Here is a 20577-nt window from a genome sequence, read left to right on the forward strand (position 1 = left end):
AATAAGCAGAGTGACAATATTTAGCCTTGATGTACTCCTTTCCCAATTTGGAACCAGTATGTTGTTCCATGTCTAGTTCTAACTGTTGCTTCTTGACCTGAATACAGATTTCTCAAGAGGCAGGTTAGGTGATCTGGTATTCCCATCTCTTGAAGAATTTTCCACAGTTTGTTATGATCTACACAGTCAAAGGCTTTGGCATAATCAGTAAAGCAGTAGTAATTTATATGGAATTCTGTGGCTTTTTCTGTGATCCAATGGATGTTGGCAATTTAATCTCTGGTTCCTCTGCCTTTTCAAAGTCCAGCTTGAACCTCTGGAAGTTCACAGTTCACGTACTGTTGAAGTCTCACTTGGAGAATTTTGAGTATTACTTTGCTAGCATGTGAGATGAGTGTAATCATGCAGTAGTCTGAACATTCTTTGGCATTACCTTTCTTTGGGATTAGAATGAAAACTGCCCTTTTCCAGTCCTGTGGCCACTGCTGAGTTTTCCAAATTTGCTGGCATATTGAGTGCAACACTTTAACAGCATCAACTTTTAGAATTTGAAATAGCACAAGTAGAATTCCATCACCTCCATTAGCTTTGTTTGCAGTGATGCTTCCTAAAGCCCTCTTGACTTCGCATTCCAGGATATCTTGTTGTAGGTGAGTGATCACACCATCGTGGTTATCTGGATCATGAAGATCTTTTTTGTATAGTTCCTATGTGTATTCTTGCCATCTCTTCTTAATATTTTCTGCTTCTGTAGGTCCATACCATTTCTGTCCTTTATTGTGCCCATCTTTGCATGAAATATTCCCTTGGTATCTCTCATTTTCTTGAAGTGATCTCTAGACTTTCCCATTCTATTTTTTTCCCTATTTCTTTACACTCATCACTGAGAAAGGCTTTCTTTTCTCCCCATTTCTTATCTCCATTCAAATGGGTATATCTTTCCTTTTCTCCTTTGCCTTTCAGTTCTCTTCTTTTCTCAGCTATTTGTAAGCCCTTCTCAGACAACCATTTTGCCTTTTTGCATTTCCTTTTCTTGTGGATGGTTTTGATCACTGCCTCCTGTACAATGTCACGAACCTTTTTCCATAGTTCTTCAGGCACTCTATGTATCCAATCTAATCCCTTGAATCTATTTGTCACTTCCACTGTATAATCATAGGGATTTGATTTAGGTCATACCTGAATGGTCTAGTGGTTTCCCCTACTTTCTTCAATTTAGCTCTGAATTTGGCACTAAGGAATTCATGATCTGAGCCACAGACAGCTCCCAGTCTTGTATTTGTGGACTGTATAGAGCTTCTCCATCTTTGGATGCAAAGAATATAATCATTCTGATTTTGGTATTGACCATCTGGTGATGTCCATGTGTAGAGTCTTCTCTTGTGTTGTTGGAAGAGGGTGTTTCCTATGACCAGTGTGTACTCTTAGCCTTTGCCCTGCTTCATTTTGTACTCCAAGGCCAAATTTGCCTGTTACTTCAGGTATCTCTTGATTTCCTACTTTTGCATTCCAGCCCCTGTGATGAAAAGGGCATCTTTTTTTGGTGTTAGCTTTAGAAGGTCTTACAGGTCTTCTTAGAACTATTCAGTTTCAGCTTCTTTAGCATTACTGGTTGGGACATAGACTTGGATTACTGTGATATTGAATATCTTGCCTTGGTAATGAACAGAGATCATTCAGTCATTTTTGAGATTGTACTCAAGTACTGCATTTCAGACTTTTGTTGACTATGAGGGCTGCTCCATTTCTTCTAAGGGATTCTTGCCCACACTAGTAGATATAATGGTCACCTGAGTTAAATTCACCCATTCCAGTCAATTTTAGTTCACTGATGCCTAAAATGTCATTATTCACTCTTGCCATCTTCTGTTTGACCACTTCCTATTTACCTTTTTTCATGGACCTAACATTCCAGGTGCCTATGCAAATTTCTCTTACAGCGTCAGTCTTTTCTTCAATCACCAGTCACATCCTCAACTGGGTATTATTTTCACTTTAGCTCCATCTCTTCATTCTTTCTGGAGGTCTTTCTCCACTCTTCTTCAGTAGGATATTGGGCTTCTACCGGCCTGGGGAGTTCATCTTTCAGTGTCCTATCTTTTTGCCTTTTCATACTGTTCATGGGGTTCTCAAGGCAGAATATTGAAGTGGTTTGCCATTCCCTTCTCCAGTGGACCACGTTTTGTCAGAACTCTCCACAATGACCCTTCGTATGGTTCATAGTTTCATTGAGTTAGACACGGCTGTGGTCCGTGTGATCAGTTTGATTAGTTTTCTGTGATTGTGGTTTTCATTCTTTCTGCCCTCTAAGAGAAAAGGATAAGAGACTTATGGAAGTTTCCTTTTGGGAGAGACTGTGGGGGGAAACTAGGTCTTGTTCTGATGGGCAGGGCCCTGCTTAGTATATCTTTAATTCAATTTTCTGTTGATGGGCAGGGCTCTGTTCTCTCCCTGTTGTTTGACCTGAGACCGAACTATGGTGGAGTTAATGAAAAAATGGTGACCTTCAAAAGGTCCTGTGCACACACTGTTGCACTCGATGCCCCCAACCCTGCAGCAGGCCACTGCTGACCCACGCCTCCGCCAGAGACTCCTAGACACTCCCAGGCAAGTCTGGGTCAGTCTCTTGTGGGGTCACTGCTCCTTTCTCCTGGGTGCTGGTGCACACAAGGTTTTGTTTGTGCCCTCCAAGAGTCTGTTTCCTCAGTCCTGTGGAAGTTCTGTAATCAAATCATATCACTAAGGATCTGTGTAATACCCTATATCAAGAGATAAACAATACCTGTCTGAAAATTATCTGCATGTAAGTATATCTTGAATGAATAAAAGGAAGATAGTCATCTTCACTCAAAATTTATATATTATATTTATGTTTTTAAACACCTAGTTCCTGATGCTATTTTTTTAATACATAACATTCTTCTTGTATGAATCAGTGTATACCTCATTTAATGTCATTTACAGTGTAGTACTAATGCCATTCAGAATGAAACTGGCCATGGTCCTTGATTAAACTCTCTCATGAGAGTCCAAGCCACTGTTCAGGAGTCCCTCAATATATAATTGCCTCTTATTCCAGAGACAGGGGCAAGTAAGAAGGTAAAAATAAAATTTTTCACACTTTTTAACAGCTTTCTTAAAGGATGACTGACACAGACTGCATGTATTTAAATATACAATTTGGGAAGGCTTTATGAGACAACAAACATCATCACCATCAAGATAAAGAACACATCTGACAACCGCTGGATTTCTTCCTATCTCTTTTGTATTCCCTCCCTCTCACCTACCCCTGCCTCTGCTTTTTCTGCAGGCAGACACCAATTTTCTTTTCACCATAGATTAGTTGTAATTTTTTAAAAATTTCTAACTAAAGGGAATCCTATCTTGTATGCTCTTGTCTGCCGTTTTTCTCCCAGATTATTTTGAGGTGCATCCATGTATTTTTCAGTAGTTCATTCCTTTTTATCGTTGAGTAAGGTACCATTTCATACACTGTACAGTTTATCATTTCACTTCTTAATGGGCATTTGGGTTATTTACTGGTTTTGGCTGTTAAGCATTAAGCTGCTATTTTGCATTCATCTACAAGTCTTTAGGTAGACAGAGATTTTCATTTCTCTTAGGTAATACTTAGAAGTGGAATGGCTGGGTCACATACATATTTAACTTTTTTAAAAAAATGCTAAGCTGTTTTCCAAACTGGTTGTACAGTTTTACATTCTAATTTACAGCATTGGATGGGAATTCCAGTTACTCTAACCCTTGCTAAAACTTGGCATGGTTTGTATTTAATTTAAGCTATTTAAATAGCTGTGCAATAGTATCTCACTGCAGTTTTAATTTTCAGTTTCTTAATAATTAATTATATTGAGCATCTTTCATAGGTTTATTTCTCCCTTTGATTGAGGTATATCCTTAAATATCCAGTCCATTTTTGAAAGGATTTATGCCAAACAACAAAGGGCTCTTCTTGTGTTGATACAGTCCTTTTCTAGAGAGCTGGTATGGGTTATCCTCTATAGCTTACTTAACTGTGTTGAAAATATTCATAAAATTATACCCATGCTTTTTTCCTTGATCACACGGTGATCACTTTTCTGTTTACCTGAAACTAATACAACATTGCAAATCAGCTGTACTATAATATTAAAAAGATGTAGGAAAGCTTTGGCACTTTCTTTAGTAAGACCTCACAAGTGATCAGGCTACTTCTGAAACTTCCTTTTAAAGAGATAACTCATTTTATGAAATCCACTGCTTCTTGAAGGCTTGGGTCACTCGACTGTGTCCCACTGTACCTTTCCTCTCCAGTACCGGCTGCTAATTTGGCAGTCACTGCTCACCTTCAGTGGGTAACTCGGTACAGAACTCTTCCTCCCTGTTCCACATCTCACAGAGTCACAAGAGTGTAGAGTTTTCCTCTACATAATATATCTCATCGTCGTATTTGGTGATTTTTTAAAAAACTGTTATTTTCTTAAATTGAACTGTAATTGATTTACAGTATTACACTGAGTGATTTTTGAGTTGATGTATATGACCTATCTCATACAATAGCTTTACTGTCTCTTGACTAGTCCACATAGTCTTGATTTTTGCTCTACTTTAGCAACCCACTCCTATTGTCACATTTTAAATTTTGACATTATCTGAAACAGTCTCACTCTCCAAATAAAAAATCCAGTATTTCACTTTCTGATCATCGCCATATCTAATCAAATCTTTTACTTCCTACTTCCACTGCATATTCTGTTTTTCATATTGACTCCCTGTTCTCATTCATCCTTTTGCTATCCTGGTTGGCAAAATGCCAGTATCAGTGAAGCAGCACCTACCAAGACTGTGCTTTCTCTCCATCCCCCCTCTCAGACTGTCAAAGGGAACAAATAAGCTTAAATTGCGCTCATCTTAAAAACAATGGTCTCCCTGGATCCTGTGGGTAATATCCCAGTTTTCTTTTATACTCTTCAAATCCAAGTTTCTAAATGCTCCATTTCTTATTCTCCCTCCTCTCTTTGTGTTTTTTAAAGGAGTTAAACATCTCCTTGAATACCTGCTCAGTTGTTTTTAATCCATTAAAAGTTCTGAAATTGCATATTCATGAAAAATATACAAATGATATCTCATAGTTTTTTTTTAACACGGGATATTTTGAAAAAGCATATGTTGAGGAGAGACTATGTATAATCATAGTTTTTATATTTGTATTTAATGGAAGTTACAATTTTCATATATGTAAATAAATGAACATGATTATTGCTTTCCCTATCACTCTTTGAAATTCTGAATTGTATTCTTTAGGAAAATGAATAAGTCACCCATCTATAATTATTTTATAAGACATGATGTATCTATAAGTAACCTTCTAACTTTTGTTCTCTGTTTTTGAGTATTACACTGGTGAAAAAATACTTCTTTGTCCTCAGAAGCAGTGCTCCCTCCCCTTCTAGGATTTAGGGAAATAAAAATAATAGGCACTCTTTCAGAAACAAGCCAAACTACTGGGGAACTGAGCATTTAGCCTGACCTGTGTGGGCCCCTCTGTGGAGTCCACAAGTACCAGGTTAGTTTGGCCACCATAGGTGGTTCAAGTCTGGAATGAGATCAAACTTAACTCTCACTTTGATTTACCTATCCCATGGGGAGGCTGAGCTACTTTGGGCTTTTAGGCTTAGGGCCTGTTCTATAAAGGTACCAGAATATCCAGTAACCATATGTGTGGTGTTTACCTTTGTTCTGCAGGAGCGGAAATAAAGAATTCATATTTTTAATAATACACTTAGGTCAGAGTTATTTCTCTGAAGACTTTTCCTGTTTTCTATGGCTCAGATGAGATTCTTTTGGAATGTAATGAAGACTGCATTAGGACTTTTAGTGAACTGAAACATGTCACAGAGCTGATTCTTATTTGTAGCAAGTCATTTATGTCATTTAAAAAAATCACTAACCTTTGATCATGTGCATCATCTGGGAAACAAACTAAACTTTGTGTATCTGTATGGAGCAAATGCTGTAGCCTGTTGAAGGTGATGGCCAAATCTAGTTGGGAAAAGTGATGAATAGCATTATTTCTTACACCTGTGACAACAGTACCTCTGTACCCTGAAAAAAAATGCCCTTTAAAGATCTGTTCTCCTATTTTCCTGGACACTCTACTTCTCTCACTTAGCCACTAGTATTTAATATGGATAATTGTTTTTATATCTTGGTACTTCAGGTGCCAAAATCTTCAGATGATATTTAACTCTGTTAAAACTACTTCTGTCCTCAATTGATGAATTTCTGGCATTATTTCTTGCTATCATTTTTAATTAATCAGTTAATCCCATTATTATCTTTATCACAATCATTACCCAATCAGGAGCCTCCACTGATTTTTATAGGACTAAATGGCTTTCCCCCTTTAAGAAACCCGAAAGCATAAATACTCTCTCATAGGAGTAAATAAATTAATCTGTAAATAAATCAATAAAATGTATCTTCTAGCGCTTGAAGTAGCTTCCAGTTCCAGTTAAGTAACTGATTTTAATCTTACCACATATTTGCATACCATCAATTTTGTGTGCTCCATAGGTTGACTGAGTGATTAATCTGGGAAATAATTTTATGAAATGACTAATCATCTTGTTATAAACTACATGACATAAAGGGCATTCTGTTAATTCAGGGTCAGGCCAGATGGTAAGGCAAGAAAGTGGCCTCTGTGTGGCTAAACTTGAAAATGTACAATTGAGAAATTAAATGAGGACTCCAGGAAATAGCACCTCTAAGAACTATTTCCAGGAAATAACACCTACTCAGTTAGAAAGCAAGGAATGATTGCCGGTTGCTATTAATGCAAGCATCATATGTGTAAATATTGGCAAGCTTTAAAGCTTGGGTTCAAAATCAAGGAAAGCTTTGTGAGTACCACATGTTATTGCAGATTTCTTAAATGGTGTCAGTGAGAGTAATAGAGAAACATTTTTATCAATTCAACTAATAAAACAGATGCATCCGTCTAATATTTTTGTCAAAGCTGAATAATGATAGTTGTGATTGAAAATAATAATAGGACACTTGTTGACATAATATAGACATAGATTTATTAAATTATATTCATGATTGAATGAAAGATTACCCATCTAGAAACAAAGGAAAATGGGGCCAGTCCATAGTGTTCAAACATTTTCCTCAGCTTAAGGCCTCTGATATTTATCTGTATGATATGGGGAGAGGCTAATTTTTGTCCATGAAGAACATATTTCAACCAGTTGTGAATAAGAGAAGAATCAGAATTAAGAAGCCTCCAGTCTTAGCAAACAATTTCTTGGAAGAAGTACAAATGTACTGTTTAGATTATTGCCTTTTTTCTAATAACTTGACTAACTTTCAGGTTTCTTCTTGGTTATTTGAAAACCTTTGTAAGATTGTAAGGCTGGAGTCTCATATGCTGGAATTTATCATCATAATACATGTGATTGCATATATTTGTGGTGCTTAAGTTGTTCAAAGTAGCACCTTGTCTTGAAAACATACTGCTCCTACATTAAATAATTACAGACTGCTATCACCTGGGCATAAATTTCAGTGATTTAGGAAATCCACTTTAAATGGCTAAAAAGATAGAAATGGGGATTGATTGTTGTAACTAACTGGAAATCAAAAATTAGTTTGAGTGTTAAGATCGGTTTGCTTTATTAGTTCAGTGGTGTCGTTAAGCTTCTGTCTCCTTTGTCTACCATATCCACTTTCTCTTCACTCAAAGGACTACACAGTTTTCTAGCCACATCTTAGAAGAGAAATAAGGAGTGATTTTGTTGCAGGAAGGGGGACCCCTTCCAGGGCCTGAAACTGGGTTCTTGTCTAACACTCAGAAATGAATTGTCCGAGGAGACACATGTGCTGATAAAGCAAGAGATTTTGGGGGAAAAGGGCACCCGGGTGGAGAGCAGTAGGGTAAGGAAACCCAGGAAAACAGCTCTGCCACATGGCTTGCAGTGATGGTGATGGGATTAGTTTCCAGGTTGTCTTTAGCCAATCATTCATTCTGACTCAGAGTCCTTCCTGGTGGTGTAGGCCTTGTTCAGCCAAGATGGATGCCAGAGAGAAGGATTCTGGGAGGTGGTCGGACATGTGGTGTCTCCTTTTGACCTTTCCTGAACTGTTTCGGTTGATGGTGGCTTATTAGTTACATGTTCCTTACCAGGACCTGTTGTCATAAAACAACTCATGCATATGGTTACTATGGTGCCTGGCCAGGGTGGGTGGTTTCAGTCAGTGTTCTTCCCCTAACAGTTTCTATGGCTTTTTCAGAAATTATAGAGCTTTTGTCTTGGAGGTCTCCAATAAATGGCTTCTCCAGTGTCAGTGAACAGAACTGGGTCATATGGCACCCATAGGAATCAGTTTCCAAATACATTGATTCTATACAGTCTATATCTATGGATACTTAGGTATCTACCCTGAACATATTTTTTTTTCAATATTTATTCCACTAGATATTCTGAGTAGCAGCAGTGCAGTTTGAATGATTAACATTTAAGGATAGTTTCATTCTTCTTGCTTATAGCTGGTTAAGAAGTTGTCATTTGTCCCAGATTTGTCATTGATAAATGAGGAGATTGGCTGAAGGCAACTAGGAATAGTCTTTCTTTTAAGAGAAAGTGACAAGAAATGTGCCTCCCACCCCACTTTCTTCTATTTCACTCCTACGTTCTTACCTTTCTCCTTCCCTTCTACCCCTTTCAATGAAAAAAAGAAAGAAAGAAAGAAGCATGTCGCCTTGATTTCTCCTGGCAGTCATCTTTTGATTGTGAGGAAAACTGTCGATAGGATACATCCAATGTTGTAAAGCCTTCGTGACTTATTGAGTCACTAAATCAAATTCACCCAACTACTTCTGAATTTCCTATTATATGAAAATAAAATTCCTTCTTCCTTAAACCATAAATTAGGTTTTCTAATGCTCATAACCAAAAAAATTCTAAGTAGTGCAATATTTAGGCCAAAATATCAGTTATCAGGAAAATGAAAATTGATATTGGGAAGTTACCACAATATTTACTGTATAGCTTAAGATATAAAGAATATAATCATCTAATTTTCCAAGCTGGTAGTGACAAGCAGAATAATGTGTAATTTTGTGTAATTTGCAAACCATTCAAAAGTCATTTTAATTTGGCTTTGGGTAATGTTGTTCTATGCACAAAGGATTCCATATTCTCTGTGCTCTTAAAACTGAGCAGTGAAAATCTACTTTAGCTTTATTAGGAGGTGCTGGTAATTTTTTGAATTTGTTTAGTCTCTTAACGTCAAGCACACCTTGTTGGAGAAGGGCACCATCATTTTCAGCTGAGATACAGTTGCCCCTCCTTCCTCTCTCTTCAGAGGCTTTTCTCTTCCTATGGACATAGCAATGCTTTGGTTTCAAAGGATCTCCCATCAGAGAAATGTTAGGGAAATATGAATAAACATTAGGAACAGTACTCAAATCATGATCAAACCATATAACAAATTATATTTGGTGTTAAATGTCAATAAGAAGTTGAAAGCACAATTTGCCTAGGATAATTAAGAATTGATTTCAGTTCCTTGTAAGAACATAGAGAAAAACATACAGGAAAATGCCTCAATGGACTAAATTCTTTCTAACGAGTATAGAAGGATGGTTGACAGTATAAAAGGAAAAAGAATGTTTGAGATAGTTCCCATATTAAAATAAAGTTTGAAATGGTCAAGAAAGAAAATCCTGGTTATGGTTAGAAGCAGATTGTATGCCTTAGGGAAAGTAGACTTCAAATATTAATTATTCAGCCAATAATAATAGTAATAGTTCTATACCTAGGAGTGCTCAAATTATAAAATAATTATTTCAATGGGAATGAGAAAAAAACAACTTTTAGGAGCAAGAGAGTTGAAAATGATTTGTTTTTTTCATAGACATTTTGGTTACAATTTTTAAAATAACAGCGTGCATTCACACAATTCAGCAAATTTAACATTTCATGACATCTAAGGATCTTTTCTTATTATATTTGACATCATTAGTTCAAACTATCTTAAATATTATTAAAAATGTTTACAAAGTATGATGAAAAAGTAAAAGTCCCCTCAAAAAGAAGCATCTGAGTTGCTTATGGAATGCTTTTTTTCTAAGACTGGATTGCTAGCTCTTGATGAAGATTGAAAGGTAACCCAGAATGGGCCATGTAATGCAAATAATACTTATAAGTCATTTATTAGTTTTTTAGTTAGAATACCTAAAGATTTAAGTGACTCCATAGCTAAAAATCCTAAAAGGAAACCTTAAAATTCTAGCAATATTGATATGATAAAACTGTGATGACCTGTGGTATGGGATGAGCAGAATATAAATTAAAAAAAAAAAAAGACAAATATAAAAAAATCTGTGAACTTAGAGTAAATGTTTAATAGAAAATTAGGTCATAACCATGAGAAAATATCAGAGAAAATAAACTTGAGATTTATGTAAGACTTACAAAAATGGCAAGGAAATTAAAATTGTTAGATCTTTTTGGACCACTGTTCAAACTGAAAGAACAATGCATAGATTTATTGCTTAGAATAAATGGTGAGATGTTAAAAGATTATGGTAAGATAGTAGAGCTCAAGTCCTGTTTTGCTTCTTTTAAGGAGAGCAATTTGCAAAGGATAGAAAAAACAGATTACAGAGGAACTCTTAAGTGAGAAAGAATACTTAGCTACTTTAGTGTCTAGGGTCATGTAGAATTTAAGTACTGAAACAGCTCATGCTTATCACAAAACTAAAATGGATAATACTTGACATATCAAAAACAAGAATTTACATGATTAGAGTGAGCTCAAGGGACAAATTTTTAAAAGTAGAGAAGCTGGATATTCATAGAATTGTCCATTTTGGTCCTGTGATTTTGTTAAATAAGTCGAAGGTGTGTGAAAAATCATGTGTTTTTCACTAACAGCATGCTATTTAAAATCAAACTTGTTTTCTTTTTTGATAGAATACTTAGCGAAAACTGTGGATATAATCAATCCTGATTATAGCAGATCTTCTGACAAAGTGAAAATATTTGTGTGGACAAGTTAGAGAAAAATATACTGTAGAATTAAATGGAGTGTAGCTGCCTGGATGATCACATTCAAGGATTACTTGTAATTGATGGATGACAGCTAAAAGCAAGGTCCATGATTGACATGCTAGAGACCCTATCATTTTCAACATATGTCACTGACTTTGAGAAAAGTATAGAAGACCTATCAAATTTAAGGACAATATAAAGTTGGATGGCAGAGGTAAAATAATCCTTATTCAGGCAGATATCAAGAGGGTCATAGGCCAAAACAAAGTAAAATTTAATAAAAATTCATTCATCTTATTTTCTATTCAGTGTTCACTATTAAGCATCTTCTTTTATATGTAAAGCACTTGGTGGTGGTGGTGGTGGTTTAGTTGCTAAGTCGTGTCTGACTCTTGCACCATGGAATTCTCCAGGCAAGAATACTGAAGTGGGTTGCCATTTCCTTCTCCAGGGGATCTTCCCAACCTAGGAATTGAACCCGGGTCTCCTGCAATGCAGGCTGATTCTTTACCAACTGAACTACGAGAGAAGCCCATGTAAAGCACTTAGCTTATTGCTAAAAAGGCAAAACTGAATTAAGACGTGTCCCTGTTTTAGAAGTGGGATTCCCAGGTGGCTCAGTGGTAGAGTCCACCTACCAGTGCAAGAGACACAGGTTCAGTCCTTGGGTTGGAAAAATCCCTTGGGGGAGGAAATAGCCACCCACTCCAATGTTCTTGCCTGGAGAGTCCCACGGACAGAGGTGCCTGGAGGGCTACAGTCCATGCTGTCTCAAGGAGCTGGACACGACTGAGCTAGCATGCACATCTTAGAAGTACAGAAGAGAAGACATTTTAAGAAATAATTGTGATTAAATATAAACCTTGCTGTAAGTGCATACAGTTGTCTGGAAGTATAGGTTTATGAATAAATGGATTGAGTGGGAAGTACTAGGTATAGTTTTTTGGATGACTTATAAAAGAGTAGACATGCTTAGTTTTAACCTTATGAGAGGAAAGATGCATCAGTGACATGATGTGAGTGCCTTAAAATGTAAATAAATTAAAATTGTAATGTTTAAACAAAGTAAATAGACACTGCTGTGTCCTTTTCTGTGCTCACCTTTCAAAAGGATGTGACTAGAAATGAAAGAAAACAAACACAGAGATGTATATCCAAGAGAAGATGCCAACTAAATAAATTATTTCTAGTGTTAATAAGGAAATAGCTTAAGAGTTGACTAAATTATGACTGTCCAGTTTTTCCATGTTACATATTTATTCTTACTTGATCTTGTTTAAAGTTACACGTTAATAGTGCTTATAATATTATCATAATATATCCTCTAGGTTAGAAGTTGCTTTCTTTCATGTCTCTTCCCCTGTTGTTGACGTGTATGTATGTGTGTGTATGTATTTCTAAATGAAAGTGAAAGTTGCTCAGTCATGTCCGACTCTTTGTGAATCCATGGAATTCTCCAGGCCAGATCCCTTCTCCAGGGGATCTTCCCAACCCAGGTCTCCCGCATTGCAGGAGAATTCTTTACTATCTAAGCCACCAGGGATGACCAAGAATAGTGGAGTGGGTAACCTCTCCCTTCTCCAGGGGATCTTCCCAACCCAGGGATGGAACCGGGGTCTCCTGCGTTGCAGGCAGGTTCTTTACCAACTGAGCTGTCAGGGAAGCCCATGTGTTTCAGAAGTAAAATTTAAACCAACAATAAGAGAAAGACACAAACTTGTGATTGTTAAGGGGAATATTTATTATTCCCACTTATAAGGGATACTTACTTGTATGTCTTTGATCATTTTCATTAAGAGTATTTTGTTAGAAGTTTATTTAATTTGGATCCTTCCTCTTAAGAGACATTTTGATTTAAAAGTTGACTTTTAACCAGTGGAATTAACCTTGGTTGAATTAGCTTTAAGTACTTAATGTCTTGTTGGTGCTTATTTTCCTTTTCAATTTTATAGTGATTTTGTTGTAATGGCTGCAGCATTTAGTTTTGTGAAATTTGTTTTCATAACAGAAATAAGAAATTTTATTTGAGGATGCAAAAATAAATGTTTCTCATATCAATGCATTGAAGTTTGGTGCTAGTGTTTCTGGTCTGCAAGGTATACATTTATTTTAATCAGTGACCAGTTAGCTCACATGGCTGTCCATGTTGTTAATGAAGGAGAGGTCATGGGTTTCATCCTGGTGCAGGCCAGCAAACTTCTCTTTGTTATGTGGCATGGGATATGCCCCTCACCCCAGCCAGCTGGCTGGCAAATGTGTGCAGTTGGTGACAAGGAGAACTGGGTGAGACTGTGTAGATGGATTGGTGCAAATTCATCACCATAGCTAGGAAAATAACCCTGAGTGAATGTCTCCCTAATGGACAACACATGGTTGTTTATATTCAATTGAACTGTAGATATATAGTTTGTCATTAGTCTTACTTACAGAAAATCTCACTTTTCTTTAATAGGTAAAATATATCCCTGCTTTAGTTCTTTTGGATTAAATTTTTAAACTATATTTTACAGATATTTCACATTTCATTTTCACATAATCTTCTCTTACATGTAAAATTTAGTAGCTTTTTAGGACATTTGAGTTTTGCAACAGTCTTGTTTAGCTTTTTAAGACCATAGGCAAAAACCACATGAGCATTGATTTTGATAAGACTAAGTCAGTCTGTGATGAATATTAATGGTGAAAAAAAGTTAAATCAAGCACATAATATTTGGCTACTATCATTCGGACATCTCTTCCTCTGCATTTATTAATATGATCTGGATAAAAGAGTAAATTCAGTACTATCTTGGTTTTTGGAAATCTGTGTGCTTTAACCGGCACAAATTAAATTAAGGTATTTACTACTTTCAAAAAGAGTGCTTAATAATGTTGAGTAAGCTTTCAAACTCAGTTTACTTCAGCATAGACTAATTGCTCTCATCTAATCATGCTGTATCATGTAATTAATATGAACATAGCTAGGATTCACTTCTATTTTTTTTTCTTTTTGCAGGCTGTCATACAAAACAGCATTACACGTGTTTAAAAAATACAGTTTAACAAACCAAATCTAACTTTTCCTTTAAAAACATTATATATTTCATTTGGCTATCTCAGACATTTCATAAGAGGCGACCTTAGTAAAATTAGATCCATTCTTTTTTAAAAATGATAAGTTTAATTTAATACAGCCAAAACCTATTTTATTATTTCAGCCTAATTAATCATATATCAACTAACCTTAGTTTTGGAAAAAGTAGATTGTAGAATATACACAGTGAATTTCTGTTAGGCTCAGAATGACTCGAGTTTTGATTTAATACAAAATGTGAAATATAAATTTCATTATTTATATTTCACTGAGTACCGCTGAGTGACCAAATGATACAGACTTTTATGCCACATTTATATGTGGTCTATACCACATTTATATACTCACCGAGTACCACTGTTGGTAAGGAGGTCTGAGAGCCATGGAATATATAATTAGCTGGGCTTTTCAGAAATTAAAGCTCTGCAGTTTTCATTGTATAATTTTTTACATTGAAATGACTTCTGTGTTTAGAGAATATTAATCCCTTTAGATCTCTAAAAGACTGTTGTCAGACCGGGTCTGACAATAGCCCTTTACTGAGTTTTGAAGTTGTTTCAATCTAATTTTTACAATAGGCTGTAGCACAGTACAGCTGATAGCAACTGTTTGTGTACATTTCCTGTTTTTAATGTAGTATCAGAATGTCCCTATGGAAAGTGATTGGTACTTCTTATACCTTATTTTGGGGAAAAAAAAAAGTTCTGTGTTTGTATTCCATGGTTATTTGATATAACACACACATAAAATGAATATATTTAATTTCTGCCTCTTTCTCTCTCTCCCTCTGTGTGTGTGTGTGAATTTAGAAATGTGCTGCTAATCATTTTCCCCCAAATTCCTATTTTTATGAGTTTTAGGGTTTTTACAGTCAGTATGAATTCTTCTGTCAGAGTGCAGACCAACTGACAATACAATCATTTAAAAATCTAATTACTTTCACCTGTTTAAATAAGTGAAATTCATGCTGGAAAACGTGTGCAAACTGCCACGGGAAGTAGTTGAACTCCCACTCAAGGAAAGTTTTGCAGACATCTTTTTTTTTTTTTTTTGTCCCTTGAGGTGTTTATGTCCTTTTAAAAGTCTGTATGGATTTGGTCTATAGCCACAGATTTGTGACTAAATGACTGTGTGATCGAAGCTACTAAACAGTAATAAGGCTTGGTAATAGCTGTTTGAGGTTTATTTCAAAAGCTTCATGTCTAATCTCATTAGTATACTTATGGGTACAAATGTTATTTTTCCCTCGTGTGTTCTAAACATAAAGGAAATAATAGATCATAATTAATGTACTAAAAAGGCACATTTTGCCTCTGTTTTTATTTTACAATGCATAGGTAGTTCACCTAAACCTAACAAATATGAATGTGTTTTCTCTTCCTTTTTAATTTTGTTTTTAACTAAAAAGCTGCACTGATATTATACAGAAAGAGAAGATGAATGTTTGCCACTGAACTCCACTGGATTTAAATAAATAAAAACAAAGAATAATTCTCTAATAGTCTGACAACACATCTGAAGCTCAGTCTGTTGTTTGTTTGGGAAGGTGAATGGAATATGTGTTATGCAATTTCTCAGCAGCAATCATTACACATTTTCAGTTGATAGACTTTTAAGCTGTCACATCCTTATTTTCTTTTCCTGGCAACAATTATTGCGTCATGAAATGAAGATAATTGTAATTTTGTTTTGTCTTGGATGCCATTTATAAGATGTGCTATACATATTATTACTTCTCATTCCTATTAGATTATTTTTTTAGTAAAATTAGAGTTTAGTTGATTCAGGGTATTATACTACTGCTTTTAAAGCATTATTAGCATTTTGTTAAGATTGGATATTAAGGAATGCAAATGACCAGGTCCGTTATTAGAATAGGGAAACAAATTCCACTTAACTATTTGATTTTTTTCCCTCTCTTCAAGTATGTAGAGCATATACTTTGTGCACAGGCTAACTTGTGTGTATATGTTCTACATCATATCAAACAAATACTTATAGATAATAGGAATAACAAGTATAACTCAGGAGTTTTAAACTCATGTGCCTTTAGGAGCCAAGCAAAGCCCACCAATGAATAAAATGAACTTTTGCTAATTCGGAAGTGATGGAGGAAGACAAAACTGGAGATTACAGGCCACTTCTAAAGGTATACAAATTCAATTGTTTTAAAATATTCTGTGTATTGTCATTATCAAGGAAAACACTTTGACTAACTGCATTTGGCCTTCAGGACACCAGTCTGAGACTTTGAAACCTCCCAGCTATTTTATACATCATCAGCTGGGGATTATCCTGCCATGGAGGAATCATAGTTGGGGTCCCTCCAATCTGATGCCCTTGCTTCCAGGAGTATATTAGGATTTGTCAGTGTAAGAATTAATCGGTTACTAAATATTCAAAATGAATATTTGTTACTAAATAACAAAATGAATCTTAAAATTAATGCTTTAGAATAGACACTACAGTTACATTTCTGCAACTTCGTAGATCTTTACATCCCTGAAAGTCATTTCTGCTGAGTTCTGAGTGCACAAGCTTCCATCCCTACAGCAGACATACCTCTCTACTATTCTTTGATCCTCACTGATGTCCTAACACTATTTTGTAATTGTGTCAATTAATGCAATTAATATATTAGTAATAATATAACCCCATGGCTCTCAGGCTAGCATTTCCCTTCTAAAATTGTAGAATATCATCCCCTTCTAGTGAAGATAAGGGTATCTATGTAAGATAACTAAAAAGCACTGTACTATGATTGGCAATTATATGAATACATACCTGGAGAACTACGGATGGAGGTTCATAATGTTGTATAGGAAGCGGTTATCAAAACCATCCCCAAGAAAAAAGAAATGCAAAAAGGCAAAATGGTTGTCTGAGGAGGCCTTACAAATAACTGAGAAAAGAAGTGAAAGGCAAAGGAGGAAAGGAAAGATATACCCATTTGAATGGAGAGTTCCAAAGAATACAAGGAGAGATAAGAAAGCCTTCCTAAGTGACAAATGCACAGAAACAGAGGAAAACAATAGAATGGAAAGACTAGAGATCACTTCAAGAAGATTAGAGATACCAAGAGAAACTTTCATGCAAAGATAGACACAATAAAGGACAGAAAAGGCATGAACCTAACGGAAGCATAAGGTGTTAAGAAGAGGAGGCAAGAATACACAGAAGAACTATACAGAAAATATCTTCATGACCCAGATAGCCACAATGGTGTGATCACTCACCTAGAGACAGATATCTTAGAATGAGAAGTCAAGTGGGCCTTAGGAAACGCTATGAACAAAACTAGCGGAGGTGATGAAATTCCAGCTGAACTATTTCAAATCCTAAAAGATGTTGCTGTTAAAGTGTTGCACTCAATACACCAGCAAATTTGGAAAATGAGCAGTGACCTCAGGACTGGAAAAGGTTAGTTGTCATTCCAATCCAAAAGAAGTGAAGTCGCTCAGTCTTGTCTGACTCCTTGCAACCCCATGGACTGTAGCCTACCAGGCTCCTCTGTCCATGGAATTTTCCAGACAAGAATACTGGAGTGAGTTGCCATTTCCTTCTCCAAAAGAAGGGCTATGCCAAAGAATGTTCAGACTATTGCACAATTGCAGTCATTTCACATGCTATCAAAGTAATGCTCAACATTCTCCAAACTCGGCTTCCACAGTATGTGAACTGAGAACTTTGAGATGTTCAAGCTGGATTTACAAAAGGCAGAGGAACCAGATTGAAATCAAATTGGAATCAAATTGCCAACATCCATTGGATCATAGAAAAAGCAAGAGAATATCAGAAAAAAACATTTACTGCTTCTTCACTGGGGCTTCCCTGGTAGTACAGCTAGTAAAGAATCTGTCTACAATGTAGGAGAGCCCAGTTAGATATCTGAGTTTGGAAGATCCTCAGGAGAATGGATAGGCTACCTACTCCAGAATACTTGAGCTTCCCTGCTGGCTCAGATGGTAAAGAATTCACCTACAATGAGGGAGACCTGGGTTTGATCCCTGGGTTGGGAAGATCCCCTGGAGAAGGGAATGACTATCCACAGCAGTATTCTTGTCTGAATAATTTTTTGCACAGAGGAGCTTGGCAGGCTACAGTCCACGGGGTCACAAAGAGTTGGACTTTCACGTTTGCTGCTTCATTGACTATGTAAAGCCTTTGGCTGTGTGGATCACACAAACTGGAAAATTCTTGAAGAGATGGGAATGCCAGACCACCTCACCTGCCTCCTGAGAAACATGTGTGCAGGCCGAGAAGCAGCAGTTAGAACCAGTCATAGAACAACAGACTTGTTCAAAATTGGGAAAGGAGCATGTCAAGATGGTATATTGTCACGCTGCTTATTTAACCTATATGCAGTGTACATCATGCAAAATGCGGGCTGGAGGAAGCACAAGTTGGGATCAAGACTGCCGGGAAAAATATCAGTAACCTCAGTTAGGCAGATGACACCACCCTTATGGCAGAAATTAAAGAGGAACTAAAGAGCCTCTTGATGAAGATGGAAGAGGAGAGTAAAAAAAAAAAATGACTTAAAATTCAACATTTGAAAAGATCATGGCATCTGGTCCTGTTACTTCATGGCAAATAGATGGGGAAATAATGAAAACAGTGACAGACTTAATTTTCTTAGGCTCCAGAATCACTGCAGATGGTGACTGCAGCCATGAAATTAAGACGCTTGCTCCTTGCAGAAGAAAAGCTATGACAAACCTAGACAGCGGATTCATTACTTTGCTGACAAAGGTCTATATAGTCAAAGCTATGATTTTTCCAGTCGTGTATGGATGTGAGAGTTGGACTATAAAGAAAGCTGAGCTCCAAAGAATTTATACTTGTGAACTGTGGTATTGAAGAAGACTCTTGAGAGTCCCTTGGACTGCAAGGAGATCCAACCAGGCAATCCTAAAGGAGATCAGTCCTTGGACTATTCATTGGAAGGACTGATGCTTAAGCTGAAACTCCGTTACTGTGGCCACCTGATGTGAAGAGCTGACTCATTAGAGAAGTCCCTGATGCTGGAGTAGATTGAAGGCAGGAGAAGAAGGGGACGACAAGGTGGGCATCACCGACCCAATGGACATGAGTTTGAGTAGGTTCCAGATGATGGTGAAGGATAGGGAGGCCTGGAGTACCGCAGTCCATGTGGTTGCATGGATACAACTGAGTGACTGAACAAGAACAGCCTGTGTTTTATATGTGCAGTTTTATACATAAGTAGTGGAAATTAGTTTTTTTTTATCTTGCTTTGTACATTGAAAAATATCTGATTTTCTTTAAAAATTACCCATCACACTGAAATTAGTGAAATAGACACATGTGTTTGGGTCTAAGGGCAAGTTCTATTACAGTTTTTATAACTATTAGTAAAACATCTGTCTGATTTTACAAACTAAAAGTCATGCTAATTATTTTCTTTAATTTTTAATTATTATTTTTAGTTGCAGTGATACCTTCACTAGTCTAAAATAACTTTTGAAACCTGTTTTATTTACAGTATAAATTTCTAATTGAACTAAATTATACATATCACTCCATGGCATATACATAATTTGAAAAAAAGTTTAAGATTGAGTATTTCATATAGATCACAGAGAACACAAACCAAGGATGCCATTTAAAAATCTGATATATATGTATATATATATTAATTTAAACCAAACAAATTTCTCCATACTTAAAATTCATTGTGTGAAAGAGAGTTTCATTTTGAGAATATAATTATATATTATTTATGACTACCATGAAGAATAGCATTAAAACAATTTTTTTTCCCCCACAGAACAATATGTACTTTAATCAAAACTTCCAAGCTACTAGTTTAGCTTGAGGAAAAAAAAAATCATGTAACCTAACCAGCAAAGTCCTTAGCAAACTATTTACATATTAATTTTTCAAATATACGTGTACATTTGACCCTTGAACAAAGCATTGGTTAGGGGCACCATCTCTTCAAAAATCCTTATGTAATTAATTTTAGAGTTAGCCTTTTGTATCTGTCTGTACTTTTACACTTGAGGATTCAACCAACTGTGGATCGTGTAGTATGTATTTGCTGAAAACAAAACAACCCCCGCCCCTGCAGTTAAACCCACATTGTTAAAGGGTCAACTGTGTATTCCTAGCTGGGAACCTCCAATTTCTGAATTCTGGAACAAATGATCCGTTGTCACACAGATTACAGCCTTTTCCCAGACTTTTTGCAAACTCCCCTCTTATGGGACTTTGACAAATTTCTATGAACGCCTGGCATTCAGGGCATTGTCACCCGATAGAGCAAGTACCACAGAAAGATGAAGGCTGGGTGATTAGCTTAGCAGCAGATCAAAGTAGGCAGGTAAACTTGACGAGGTTAAGGACCTGAATACACATTCCCTTATGCTATCCAAGTTGTGGACTTTCATTAAAGGCTTCATGTTGCCACAAGAGGAATGC

The 20577-nt window shown here is 36.3% G+C and overlaps 1 protein-coding gene across 1 annotated transcript in view; it reads left to right on the forward strand.

Annotated features, from left to right (window-relative positions):
- The window catches only part of FOXP2 (forkhead box P2), a 579712-nt gene that overhangs the window by 214341 nt on the left and 344794 nt on the right, over nucleotides 1-20577 (forward strand). The gene's annotated exons all lie outside the window — the stretch shown is intronic.

The sequence above is a fragment of the Odocoileus virginianus genome, chromosome 1, assembly GCF_023699985.2.
Source record: "Odocoileus virginianus isolate 20LAN1187 ecotype Illinois chromosome 1, Ovbor_1.2, whole genome shotgun sequence".
NCBI lineage: Eukaryota > Metazoa > Chordata > Mammalia > Artiodactyla > Cervidae > Odocoileus > Odocoileus virginianus.